Source organism: Panicum virgatum, chromosome 6K, assembly GCF_016808335.1.
Source record: "Panicum virgatum strain AP13 chromosome 6K, P.virgatum_v5, whole genome shotgun sequence".
Taxonomy (NCBI): Eukaryota; Viridiplantae; Streptophyta; class Magnoliopsida; order Poales; family Poaceae; genus Panicum; species Panicum virgatum.
The window spans coordinates 6,661,393-6,669,845 of record NC_053141.1 but is presented as its reverse complement, the minus strand read 5'-3'; positions in this window follow the sequence as shown (position 1 = coordinate 6,669,845).

Sequence of the window (8,453 nt, the reverse complement as noted above, 5' to 3'; positions counted from 1 at the left end):
TATGAATATGATTATATATATATATGCAAATATGATCAAGAGACTCACCGCGCCAGCTAGTGCCTCCACGTGGTGCCGGGCATAGCCATCCTGAGGCCTCGCCTGGTGTGGCTGCGGGTGAGTGTCAACAAAAACCAGACGAGCCCGAGTCCGGGGTAAGTACCAGGTGAGATAAGTCCTAAAGGAGCTATCTGTGTGTGGTCCTGTTGGATGGACCAAGTGCTCGTCTGCCTGTTCCCATTGGTCCACCCACGGCTGGATCTTGGTGAGCCAATCATCAGAGCACGGCAAGCCACTCCTTGACAACCTACAAAGTGGACCACGAAGAATCGTTAGATTCGACACGAATATATGAGCCAAGTTCATTCATAATTACCTGTGGTCTTGGCGACTGACACGCTCCAACGCGGTGGGCACCGGAAACTCCTGGCGCTGCCCAAACTGTCTCCTGACTCTCCAGGGGCAATATGCCTCAACCGCGATGTCATAAACCAGGACGGCGGAAGTAAGCCACAGGCTCGCATTCGCGGAGCAGTGCGAAGACAGGCCTGCTGGTGCACGGGTAGCCACAGCCTTTGGGCTGTAAAGCTCCCAGACAACGTCCTCGGGCGTCAGCATGTCGAGCTCCGAAACAAACTCAGGATATGCGCGTTTAACCCGCGCATATGCCCAGGACCTCTGCATTCCGAATAAGTAAAATTAAAAGTGCGCTAATACATCATGTAACAATGAATAACAAAATTAGGTTTGTTGCGAACATACCTGACGCCAGATCCAGATAGTTCCCATAGTGGGCCTCTCGTCCTCCTCGTCGCCGTACATGCCCCTGTGGTAAGGCTCGTGGCTGACCAAGGGGCGACCAACGGCTAGCCTCTCGTACGACCAAAGCTGTAGCAGTAGTGGGCACCCTGACAGGATAGCGTTCCCATGTGTCTTCATGCACCCATCGCAGAGTCCACGGTAAGTGGCCACAAGTACCGCCTCACCCCAGCTGTAGGGCGGTACGTCCTCGTCCCCATCCGCAATCTCCCGTGCATACGGAAGGAGAATCCTATCGACCGAGTTGCCATGAGGGTTGTTGAACAGGATGTAACCAAACAACCAAAGTAGGTACGCCTCCAGCGGTCTGGTCACACTGTACTCGTCGGCATCCGCAGCCAACAAGGCAGGCTGCATAAACAATTAAGATTAATGGTTTCAACTGGCAATGGAACATGTGAATTGTAATAATTAAATTTATATATGCAATGAATACGTACTGTAAACTGTAGGAACCAGGTCTTCGAAGGACCTGCTGCTCGCGGGTGCGGGTTGATCGGACCTGCTTCGTCCACGCGGTCAACCAGGGCAAAACGGGCCTCCAGCTCATCCTTCCACGAGGCCGCCACCACACGCGGACCTACAGCCTCCCCGACGATAGGGAGGCCGAGAAGGTGAAGCGTCCCCTCATAAGAGAAGACTTAAATGTGATACAAAACATCAGTCCCAGGAGGCTGATGCCACATTTATTACATCAGATGGTTCAAAACCTTACAAACCTTGGCGGACACTCGATACAGATAATAATAATAACTAGCCAAGCTACGACATAACACCAGACCGCAAACCACATAGGGTCTACCACGGGCTCAGAGTACTGCGATAGCGGAGGCATCTCGACAGGGCCGGTTCTACAGGCAAGGTTGGGTGTAGAACGCTAACCCTACTCTGCGTCGTCTGGCACGAAGTCCGGGTCTTCTTCTGTAAAAAGTAAGAGTGGGGTGAGTACAAACGTACTCAGCAAGTCCAACCACACCCACGGAGGGGGTTATAACAGAATAATATGCAGAGGTAAATCAAGGATAAGGTTATGGTTTAATTTGCAGAAAAACAATATTTTATGCAGGGGTTTATTTAACAGAACACCTTTTAGAAAAGCCGTTTTTGTAGTAACACGGAGTTCAAGTTTTAGAACTGCTACCGGACTCCCCGTCCGTCGTAGCACACGGCACAACTGCCGGGCACGTTTCCAAAACAACTCACGCTAACCCATCCCAAAGTAAACACTAGTGGTGAGACCACACCGTAACTCGCCCAGTACCGTGGGCACGGACTATTCAAATAGTTTTCAACTTTGCAGAGGTGTGCAACTTTACCCACAAGTTGGATACCACAACTCGAACACCGTCGTGTCGGTGTAGATCCCAACATAGCCATTACCCACCTTAGCTAAACCTGACTAGCCATCACGGGATGCACCAAGGGGTCATCGACCGTTCACTTAGGTATAACCGGGCATAAGTCACTCTGGGCTTATCCCTTATCCTTAGTCACCCGTTGCTCTCAGCTCTCCTGATGGCTATCAGACTAACTAGTGGGATTTATGCTAAGCCGTTGCCCATACAACGGTCGAGTGGTTTGCACGAAAGTGGAGTTAGGTGAGATGTAACACCAACTCGGTCCTTAGGGGTGACAAGATGGATATCTCCCTTCCTTGCCCTGCCACACCGGCACGAGCACACCAATCGGCAAATCACACTGAAATGCCATCCATCCCGTCTAGATTCACTTTTCAAAAACACCACATTTATCCCTTCCCAATACGCACACATTTTCTTTATAAAACAAACAGTATTTATGAATAAAGTCCTAAGCGTTCTAATATTGATTAACGTCCAAGCAAAATCAGACATTAATCTAGGTAGTCAAGGAATGGTCATCACAAATCAAGGGGTGGCTATCCAACCGTGTTTTCATGCAAGCAAAAACGTATGCAGTTTTATAAAGCAGGCCATTGGGTTGTATTTGTAAAAACTAGGACAGAAACATGCATCAAAGGATGGGATTGAACTTGCCGTCTTCGCAGCCTTCGGGGAAGTCCTGTCCTTCGGGCTCGGGGTCGCGGAATGGGTCCTCGTTCACGGACTCACAATACTGCTTGTTAGCGGGCTCTCCTTCGTTCACACCGTGGTCTACGACGCAAACAAACAAGCACACAATCAATACACAGAAAAAAAAACAGGCCTCATCGCTGAGCTCGAATCGGAAATAATTAAGATATGGAGATAGGAGTAATATTGTTGGACGGTTTTCGAATGGCATGGCCGAAATAATATTGGGAATGGTGTGATCGAGTTTCGAAATAATTGCATGAGATGATAGGTTAAAGGGGTATTTAGGGAGTAAACAAGGATCTCGGGACCTTGTAAATATTTTTGAGAGTGATAGGGCTTTGATTAGAATTTCTGGAAGTGTCAAGGCTGCCCTAGAAAATAGGTACAATGGATAGTATATGAGTTTTTAGGAACTTAGGAAAAGAATAGATAGAATCGGAGTTGGTATGGATTAGATATTGTGGTTATAAATTGTAGTGCTTAATTAATTTCGAAAATAGAAAAGAGTATTGCTTATGTGCGTGATGTCCTCCTAATTAATAGGTGCTGCGCGGCTGCTAGTCATTGGTGGGCTGGCCTGGTTCTCTAAAAGAAATAAGGGGGGGGGGGTTTCTGGAAAAGTACCTAGAGAGTGGGGGAGGGCTCTTAATAGAAAAGGAAGAAAGGAAGGGGGCTCAGCACAAAAGTGCCTTCTTCTTCCTCCTCACGAACGCAAACAGAGCAGGGGAGGGGCTCACGGTGGAGGCCTTGGCGCCGGCTCTTCAGGGCACGGCGGCGGCCGGGGCTTGGGGCAAAACGGAGAGGAGGTCGTGGGGGTCCGATTCCCATACTCACCTCGGCCGGAGGTGGAGCGAGGTGGCCTGGCCACGGCAGCGGCCCGAGCTCGGCGACGGCTCTGGTGGCTGCGGTACTGCAGAGCTTGGGAAGGGGAGGTGGCAGCCGGAATGGCTTGGTGGTGGTGGAGAGCAGCTTGGGGCACCTTTTATAGGCAAGGAGAGGCGGTGGAGGGGAGGACGCGGTGGCCGGCCGGTGCTCTGCGCACGGGCAGTAATGGCGTGGGGCGGCAAGGCTTGCGCAGGTGATGCGACGGCACGGGCGCTGCGCTGTGCGGCGTCAACGGCGACAGTGGGCGGGGCGAGCGCTGGTGACGCGATGCCTCGGCGCAGGCGGCGCTATGCGTGCGTCAACGGCGAGCAGTGGGTGGCGTGCGCGTGCTCGCGTGGGCGGCTCGGCACGGCTGGTGTCGCGGCGTGCGCGCGAGCGTGGCGAGGAGCAGGGCCGGCGCTGGCAGGCGGCCGCGGCGTGGCGCGGTCGGCTCGGTGCGCCGGGGCTCGGTGCGCGCGGGCAAGCCCGGCAGCTCGCGCAGCGGGGCAGGTGAACTGGGCCGAGGCGCGTGCGGTGGCGAGCTGAGCAGCGAGCGGCGCGGGCGGTGCACGTGGGCACGTGCGCGGGCGGGGCCGGGGTCAGAGCAGAGCGGCGCGCGAGAGAGAGTGAGGCCCGAGCCGGGGCGTTGCACGGCTCGGCTCGGCTCGGCGCGGCGCGGTGCACGACCAGGGGCGTGCAAGGGTGAGCGGGAGGTGGTGCAGCGCGCGCGCGTGCGGGAGCGGGGTGTGCGCCCGCGAGCAGAGCGGCGCGGCTGAGCGGCGTCGCGATGCGGCGTGCTGAGCGCTGTGCGCGCGTGTGCGCGTGGCGGCGTAGCGTGGTGCGGTGCCGCGGCTCGGGGCACTGGACGCGGCGAGAGGCAGCAGGCAAGCGCGTGGGGTCGGCCGGCGCTTGGAGGAGGGAGGCAGCCCGTGGCGGGGTGCGGGTCAGGGGGCGAGCGGGCGGTGCGCCGAGCGGGGCGGCGCGTGCGAAGCGAGGGAGGGGCCGGCCTGGGCGTGCGCGGGCGCGTGCGGCCAAGGAGCAGAGAAAGAAGAAAGGAGAAGGGAGAAGGGAGAAGAGAAAATGGAGAAAGAAAAGAAAGGAAAGAGGAAAAGGGGAAAAAAGAAAGAAAATAGAAAATGGAAAAAGGAAAGTAAAATGGGAAAAAGAAAAATGGACGAGGGAGAGGGGGAGTGAGTGCGCTCCGGCGGCGTCCGCGGCCGTGGTCGGCCACGCGCGGTGTCGGTCACGCGCGCGCGGGCCAGGGAGCGAGCGCGGCTGGGTGCGCGGGCCAGGGGGCAAAGGCACGTGCGGCCGGCGCTAAATGCGGTCGGCGGTCGCGCGTGGGCGATAGGCGGCCGTGTGATGCGGGATGGGACGGCGGTGAGGAAAAAGAGAAAAGGGTTCGATCGGCGGGAAAAAAAAATGGAACGACGATTGGAACCGGACGGCGGAAAAAAAATCTAGGAGGGAAAATAGGGTTTAGGGTTAATCGAGCTCAACGATGAAAACGAGTTTTGCACAAAATTTTAGCGTGTGATTTATTTGGTGAATTTTTGGGATGTTACAGAAGGTAGGCCACGTCCTGCAGCGTAGGAGTCATCTCCCCACACGGGAGGTGGAACGTGTGTGTCTCCGGCCTCCATCTGTCAACGAGCGCCGTCGGGAGGGATCGGTCGAGCTGAATAGGCCCAACCTCGACAAGACGGCTCAGAGTCAGTAGGCCGGCCTCACGTAACCTGCAAAAAAACAAAAAATGTCGAAACAAAGGAATACCAGCGAATACAAAAGTGATAAACAATAATATTTCATTACATACCGGTCACACCAATCGTGGTGTATAGAGATCGCCTCGCCGGGTGGACGAGGACGTAGCACCTCTAGGGCTCGGTGCTCAACAGCTGCAAAGTAAGACCTGTGGCTCGAGTCGATCACTGGGTCTAGCAAGGAGTCCATCTCCATACCTGCATTCAAAAATATATGAGAACACATAGGTAAATATATATTTCATACAAACTGGACACATAAATACAATAATACTTCATTACATACCTGTCATATTTCATTACTACATATTACAAATAATGAAATACAATTGTGGATCATGACACCGAATGCCTTCCACGAGCAATTCTCGCCGATGCTCGTCTGAACGTAGGAGGTGCTCCATCTCTGGGATTTCCGGAAGGACCGACGTCAGCAGCATCGTGAAGTGCATTCCGAGGACACTTCTTGTAGTTGTGACTCAATGATCCACATTGGCTGCAACGCTTTTGTGCCTTGCTTGCTTCCGACTCGTCCATACCATTCCGAATACGACGTGTCTGACGGCGGCCTTTGCCTTTCTTAGTGGCTGGATCAGGAATAAACATCTTATTCTCATTATCCTGAGTGAAAGGCCCCACAATTCCAATCCCGTATACCTCATGTCCCCATGTGGATACAGCTCCTTCCTTGCTGAAGTACGGTGAAACAAATAGTCCTGGCTGTAACGCAGACTCTGCACATGCCGCAATGAGATGAGAGCATGGCATATGCAATAACTTAGGCTTCATGCAGGAGCAGAATGCTTTGCCATCAACTGTAATCAAACTCTCCTGTACCACTCTATCTCTACGGATACCACGACCACTTCTATCCTTACATAGAACCTCAAATCTATGCTCCATTGTACCTGTGGATATGACGCGGTGCAGTTTGGCCTTTTCAATCTTCTCTTGCATATATTGTGTCACTCTTTTGCAAAACTGAATTTGGGGGTTGCTGATGTTTATGCTTGCAGCCGTGTAACGCTCTCTGACATACTTCATGCACCCATACATGATGAACTCAACAATTCCCACAAGTGGAAAGGCACGACAAGAACGCATAACCATATTGAAACACTCTGCATGGTTCGTTGTCTGAATACCATACCGTATTCCGTTGGTATCATAAAGGAATGACCATTTCTCCTTAGGTGCACCTCGAATCCAGTGTGAAAATGGCTTCTCAATTGAATCCCTAGCCTCTGCAGCCTGACTCGTGCCTGCTCCTGATGCCCTTACCTTCACTAGCTCTGCAGTCAACTGATCAAGCATCTGCCATAATGCATTGAATTTTCTCTGTTGATTTTGGGTGCACAATCTCTTAAACAGGTTCTTAAGATCCTTGTTCTTGAAGTGTTCATAGAAATTTGCACCCATATGCCTAATGCACCACCTGTTTTGGACATCAGGCCATAATGGAGGCGTTGTCGCAGTTCCACGTTGCAATTTCAGTATTGATTGCAGGATACCTGCATGCCTATCACTAATAAGGCACACATCTGGACGTGCAGCAACAACATGATTCTTCACTCGTTCAAGGAACCAATACCAACTGTCTATGTTCTCATTCTCAACAAATGCAAATGCGAGCGGAACAATTTGGTTGTTGCAATCTACACCGATTGCGGTGAGTATCTGACCTTTATACCTTCCAGTCAAAAATGTGCCATCAATGCAGATCACCGGAAGACAAAACTGAAATGCTCTAACAGAAGCACCTATGCAAAAGAAGGCTCGTTGCATAATTCTTTGTCCCCTAGTCACGGCTGGTAAAAGGTATGTGTCATAAAAGCTTCCAGGATTTCTAGCAGCAACCTGGGATAACATACGAGGTAGGTTATCATATGATGCCTCGTATGTGCCGAACCGCATCTCGAACACCCTTTGTTTAGCCCGCCATGCCTTCAAATAACTGATGGTGTACTGGTAAGTCTGCTCAATGTGTTGAACAATCATTTTTGGCTCATAATTTAGGTTGTCCATAATAAACCCATACATTTGCTTTGCAACAAAGTCGCATGATATATTGCGATGCGAGGGAAGAACTTCTGACAGCAAACAAGTGTGCTCTGTGACAATGGAACATTTCCAGTTTGACTTCCATTTTCCCTTGAATGCATGGACTCACCATGGACATCCAGTATTCACACACTTCACCTCATATTCTTTACTGCCAGACTTTACGACTCTGAATTCTCGTTTCAATGAGATTGTCCATAGTCTCACAGCATCTTTTACGGCTTCAATGTTTGGATATGTTGCACCTTGCACTACCTCATTCCCTCTGTACAAGAATGGCCAGAGGCCACCCACGCTCTAGAGCTGCTTGCATGTACTTCTGCCAGTCATCAGTGCTGTGTATCATCATTAATTCCCATAATTCACTTTCTACCTCCCAATTAACAAGAGACTGGACAGTGATCACATGTGTCAACGGATCAACATGGAACCCACGCTGCAGCCACTTACATATGGAACCAAAACTCCTTTCCAGAGGTTTATCTATGCCGCTAGATGTGCGCTTAAAGGCAGAAAGATCTACTCCATTTGGCCCATACATAACATTGTATTCACCATAAAATACTTGAAACTGCATCTTGCTCGACATATCTGTATATCACATAATACTTATCGAGTTATACTCTTTACTTCACTACCTTATTCAATAATCCGTAAAAACTAAGTATGAAATTCAATTACAACGTATAAGTATTCATAACTACGTGATGACACTCAAATTCTATACTGCATAAATGGTTCTACTAATTTTCTAAACTAATTTACTACTACGTAACTACAAACTAAAGTATCATTAAACTCCTACTTAAATGGTTCTACTATAGCACTAATTAAATCAAATTACTCATATTAAAATACGTAGTACTTAAATATAACAATATTTAAACTAAAT